Source organism: Oxyura jamaicensis, chromosome 2 (assembly GCF_011077185.1).
Source record: "Oxyura jamaicensis isolate SHBP4307 breed ruddy duck chromosome 2, BPBGC_Ojam_1.0, whole genome shotgun sequence".
Classification (NCBI taxonomy): domain Eukaryota; kingdom Metazoa; phylum Chordata; class Aves; order Anseriformes; family Anatidae; genus Oxyura; species Oxyura jamaicensis.
In genome coordinates this window covers 125,809,348-125,815,347 of record NC_048894.1, presented here as the reverse complement: position 1 = coordinate 125,815,347, position 6,000 = coordinate 125,809,348, and the positions used below count along the sequence as shown (strand labels likewise).

General features: G+C 47.5%; 1 protein-coding gene across 5 annotated transcripts in view; it reads left to right on the top strand.

Moving 5' to 3' along the window:
- Nucleotides 1–6,000, top strand: part of STAU2 (staufen double-stranded RNA binding protein 2) — a 125,905-nt gene that overhangs the window by 878 nt on the left and 119,027 nt on the right. The gene's annotated exons all lie outside the window — the stretch shown is intronic.

The window sequence follows — 6,000 nt, the reverse complement described above, 5'->3', positions numbered from 1 at the left end:
CCCCCGCCGGGCCGCCGCCGCTGCGCCGAGGCCGGGCGGTGGGGCTGGGCTCGGCTCGGCGCGGCCCGGCGGGGGCTGCGTTTGGCCGCCGGGCCTGCCCGAGAGCCGGCTGCGAGCTGCCCCGGGCGGACCCTCGCTCCTGGCGGTGGGTCTCGCGGATCCCTCCCGGTGTGAAGGGCACGGATCCCGGCCCGGCCCGGCCCGGCCCGGCCGTCGCCTCGCCCCGTTCTTCTGGCTCTGCCCCCTCGCTCCGGACCCGGTCCGAAACTTCTTCGGCAGCGGGACCCGCGGCGCCGCGCTCCCAAAATGGATGGCAGCGCCCAGCGCGGAGCGGCGGCGGCCCGGGGAGCCCCGGCGTCCCCAGGCTCGGGGCTCCGGGGCCGGGGAGCCCCGCGCCTGTCAGGCAGGCCGAGGCCGTGCAGGCGGTGCCGGCCGTGCTGGCACTGAGGTCTCTGGTCGGAAAAAGTTGGTGCTGACAGCAGCCAGGCCTGGCTGGGGCGGCCGTGTCCTGCTGGGGCAGCCTGGGCACAGCGGGGGCACAAATCCCACAGCCCTCGTGCTCAGGGCCCTCGAAGTCCTCATTACCCAAGCAACAGTTCCCCAGCAGTGCATCCACCCAGTGTTGCCTCACGGCCAGCGAGCTGGCTCTGAGGATGCCAAGCTTCTTGGGCAGCATACGGGGCGTCCTTCATGCCATGATTTCGGTACTAAAAAAAGTTTGTTCGACAGAAGAGCGGACGGAGCATCACTGCTGTGGCTCCTCTCTCTGCCCCGCTCGCTGTGTTGAACAGAACTGCCTGAATTGCCCCAGCGTTGTAAGGCGCAAGCAGGACTATCGCTCTGGTGTATCTAGGTGGAGTTGCACCGCACACGTTGCTCTGTCTTACTGACATTACTGCTGGTGTCAAGCTGTGCAGGCATAAAGCCTCCCCGAGCTGTGTAGTAACTCCAGGTTAGGAATCGACACCCATGTAATAATATTAACGTGTTTAAGCCATTTTCTAGATATAGGGAGGTTCTGCACAGGTTCTGTTGTGACATTGCTGCCTATAAACAGTGCCAGGTCTGACAGCTCTCTGAATGAAATCTCTTTGCTGAAAAGCCAGCAGCAGCCTAAGATTTCCAGTACTGACTTCCAATTGCTCAACCTTAGCTTTGCCCTGGAAAAACTCCCGGAGAGGAAGATTTCTGTTCCTGCCCATGTTTGCTAAAATTCCTGTTGCTGGCAACTAGGATCTGGACTACGACCGGCTGCTTGGTTGTAGTTTTTGAGGGGAAGGTGCAATTCAGGTTTCCTTTGCTTGAAAGAGAACTTTTCAGTGATGTTGTTCAGCTTTGGCAGAAGTCATCCGCTTTGGGTTCAGCTCAGACTGCAGTTCGGAGGCCAAAGTCTTCAAATGCCCCGTTGCCAGCTCGAGCTACCTCATTCCCCAAGAATAACGTCAAAGTAATAATGAATTTGAATAATCTTTCATCCCGAGTTGTGAAAGTAGTTTGCAAAAGAGCTTCCTAATTTTACTTGCAGGAAAACTTTGTCAGAGGTGTTTTAATGACCTGACCAAGCTTAAATAAGCAATTAACTCAATCAGCCCCTTCCTTGGAGGCAAATACCGGGGTTGAGTGCTGCAGAGGGTTATGAGCATAACTCCAGAGACATCCCGGCTGATGTAGGTGTGCATGTGGGAAGCGAATCGGATGCTGCGCGTTCCATTTGCCAAGTGGCACGAGGAGTGACCTTGGGAAGGTTAGACAACCGGCCGTGGCGGAGCAGGTCCTCCGATTCCAAGGCTGCTTCCCCAGCCACTAGGAAGGCTGCACCTGTCATGCTCTGTCTAGTTTGCTTTGACCTGCCTGAAGTACGTGGCTATTGATCTGTCCGTCTTTGAAACGGAGAGAAACGCTCAGGTCAGTTACGTCTGAGCCTTCAGCCCCAGATGCATCCTATTACAATGTCGTGCAACAGGGGAGCAGGCCTTCCAAGTTGGGCAGTTTTTTAGTGCTAACTTTTTGTGTATACATTCATAAAGCCACCTGCACAGATCTTATCCCATCGGAGAGTCAAATATCTGCTTCTTCATGTGGGCCACACAGATGTGGTGGGGGAGGACCAAAACCTGCAACTTTTTAGGATAACTCTAAGAACACAACTTCAGTTAATATGCTACCAAGGCTTCACTTTTCCTTCCTTGGTTATATTGATTTTCTCTCATCAGCAGCAAGATCTATCTGATAAGTTAGCCCTGCCTTTTACCAGCACCAATTGCATTGCATTTCAGATCTTTGGATCACTTTACAGCCTCTGTTTCTCACAACAGTTCCTGATTTTTCTCTCTCTTCCCGAAAGAGGAAGAGAAACAAAGAAAGATGTTGCTTTCTTAAAACTGCTCTGGGTACTGTTACCAGAATCCATGCAGGAAGCAGACCCCTTCAAGTGCTTACGCCTCTCAGCCATCCCCTCTGCTGCTTTGACTGTGTTAGGCTTGCGAATACAACCCTGTAAGGATTGGGGCTGTTGGAGCTCCCATGAGGGGGTCCTGACCTGGCCACCCTTCTTTCACCCGCTTGCTGTTCATCGGCTGCTGCTGTGCCCCTGGTGCCTACAACCAGCGATTCAGAAGGATAAGGCGGGAGGTCAGTTTGGTTGAGGGGTGTATAAAGCACAAGACCAGGGTGCAGTGAAGCAGGTAGGGTGGAGAACGAGGTGGATAATTTAGCCTGGGGGAGTGAAGAGGATACATGGTGTAAATCTGGGAGTTAGAGCTGGTGGGAGCCTGTGGCAGACCTTGGGAAGAGAAGAAACGGAACCTGTGTATAGCATTTATTGTATAATGTGAGCCAAGGGCTCTGCTCTTAGAGATTGCTCGGGTCTGCTCATTGTCAGGGAGCAGTCACGGTCAGCATTATCCAAAGTGTGTTTGTGTTAAAAGATCAAGAGTTCAGGAAAAATCTGAGAGGTGGCTTGTCATGCGTTGTTCTGGAAGCTATTGAGAACAGAAAAATTGCTTGTCATAACTTCTGAAAATGAATTTTGAAAAACCATCTGTAGTAGTGTAACACTAAAGGCACGTGTATGCCTGTAGCTGTTAAATGTTGGTTCATACTTCACCTCAGCAGCACCTTTTTATTTGTTTTTAAGCTGGCAGCATTTGGAATGTTTCCCAGCAGTGAGATCTGCACTCCAGGGTTATAGGGTACTCACCTGTGTCACACCGCATCTTTTATTTTGGTGTAACCGAGTACGCTTCCGGATGGTATGTGACTGGTCTGTAACAAATTTATTGATACTTAAATAAAATCAGAAATTTATTTTTCCTGGTAATTTTTTTTTTTTTTTTTGCCTACAAAATGTTTAATTTTGTGACTCCTGTATGTTTACGTATCCCCATGATCTTCTAATTTAGTCACTGTCGAAATGATGAGGGGGATTCTTGTTAGACTAATTAAAAGCCAGCATTTGGGCACAGATTTCAGTTGGTGTTCAGGGATGTCCCTGCTAATAGCTGGTGGCTAAGTATTACAGTGTGTATGGGTTAACCTGCTATCCTTAGTTTCTGGAAAAAGGCAACTTACAAAGATGTTTACAATAATACCACACACTCAAAGGATATGTTTACAGTCTCATCTTCTCTTGAATAGCTCCAAAGGATCATGCTAACATTGCTCATGCTTCCAATTTCTTTCCTTGCCAACTTTGAGGAACAGGGAATTAGTGCTGTGTGCCTCCTGGCTGGAGGAAATGTTTTTGAGGGTAGGAGACTGGATTTTCAAGGGAAGTGTCTTGCAGTGAAAATGGTCACCTGTGGGAGCAAGAAGAACTCTTCAGAAGATGAGAAACCTAATTTTTACTATTATTGCTATTCCTAATTTCTTATTTTTTGGAAGCTGTCATGCGTTTATGTTTTCCAGTTTCTCATACAATAAACTCAGTTAAGAAAAGTGGTGTTAGACAATGTAAGGAAATTCCAGTACACTAAACATGCAGCTTGTTGTCAGTAACTGAAGGTGTTCAGATAAGCAGCTGGTTTATCTGACTTTTTGGAAAAGAGAACTCTTCCTGTGTCATCCAGACAATGCATCCACACAGCTGATGAGTTTTGAAGTGAAGAAACCGAGATACGCTATTCCAAGGTGAAATAGCAGAGTTGATAAGGGCAATATTGGGTCAGTTTGGAGCACATCCAGTTGTACTTAGACGAATAATGAACTGAAGTAACAGTATATAGGAACTCTGGCTATGTCAGACAAGATAAAAACATGAAGTAATCTAAAAGTTCTTGTTAAAAAATCACCCATTTTTGTTTGTTCTATTTTTTTCCCTTCCAATCATCCTTCAAGCCTGGATACTAGCTTGCAGGGTTTTTCCTTTCTCAAATGTGGTGAATATTTGCTCTGCTTTTGGTTTCAGTCTTGTGTATCTGATAATGCTTAAACTGGCCTGCTTTGAACTATCTTCCATCTGTGGTGGCAATGTTCTTCAAAAAGACATTGCCAATGAGTAATTTCCCTCAAGAGTATACACCCAAGAGACGTCTCTTTTTGTAACTGTTGTGAAAGGCTGGAAATCTTGATGAATACCAAAATTTACTCCAGAGAGGTTTTCATGAAAACCCTTTTTGTCTGTAACTTGGTCCGGCATGGTTACTGGTCTTGCATGAAATAGGTGGTTTCTCAGCTGTACTGCAATTGAGACCATTTGTCCTTCATGAAGGGGGGGTGAGAAGCTTGCCCTGGATCAGGAGGCAGGTAAAGCCCACCCTGGTTCCTCAGGGACTTCCCTAAACTCTCTCAGGTAAATCCATAAGCTTAGATATGGGATTTGACCTCTGCAAAATGGAGGATGGCCCACACTGACTGTTCTTCACCCTTCTTCAACTGGACAGCCTTCGTCACTTAGGCAAAGCATTAAACAAGTGAAAAGTCATTGAAGATACCAGGAGTGGATCCCATTTCTATGGACTTGATGGAGTTGTCATTCATGAGGACGTTCCGGATGTGGACTTGAAGGCGACTGTAGGTATTTGCCAGGTTCCTGGAGAAGAAATAAACCAACAGTTTAGCTATTGTAATACAGGGCTCTTCTGAAACTGGCTGCTCTAGGAATTACTGAGAATGGGAACTCACCAGAGCAGGTGCTTTCGAGGCACATTTTGGAGTCACCTCTTCTATGTGACCATTAAATTAACCAATAGCTTTCTTTGCTATCATTACAAATACTGTCTTGTACAGTTTACCTTTGCTCAGACACCTCATAGTCATGAGGAGCAAGGGAGACATAGTTGGTATCAAACTAAAATACATGGCCTGGGTCTTTTATCAGCTTACTCGTATCTTCAGTTTTGGCATCCAAATATTTTAGTACAGTTTGTGCATTTTTCTCTTCATTTCACCATCGCAAAAGGTCCTCAGAAAGACAGTGCAGGGCAGAACTCTGCAGCTGAACTTGTTCAGCCAAGGGAGTTCTAGTTCCAGGGCCCGTTCTGCTTTTCAGATTTGTGTGTCTCTGCCATTGTGTTGGATTGTAGACCTCTGCTCCACTGCTCAGAGCCTGCACATCTCCCCAGACTTCTGCTTCTGACACATCACAGCCTAGATGCTGGATGGCTTTTGTACTAGGAGCACTCTTTCCTTCCCTTTGCTAATGAGGAGCATTCCTGTTGGCAGGAGGCAAGACTCCATTAGACACACACATATATATATATGTGTAGCCAAATAGCATGTGTTCTCTTGGAGATCTTAGAAGAGTGGGCCCTTCTTCCCTTTTGAAGTGTTTTTGGTTTATTTGATTTTGGTTCTGAAGGTAAGAAACAGGATTCTTAGCTCAGTAATGAACAGGAGCGTTTGCTCCCTGGAAGTTCAAAAGCAAGTTTGTTCTTTCATCCTGATTTAGGGTGATTCCAGATTCACAAAAGCTAACTTTACCCTGCTGGAGTTAATGGCCCAGGAGTTCTGAAAGCATAGCGAGTGGTGAGAAAGACATTCCTTTAAAGTGGAGCTCAAAGC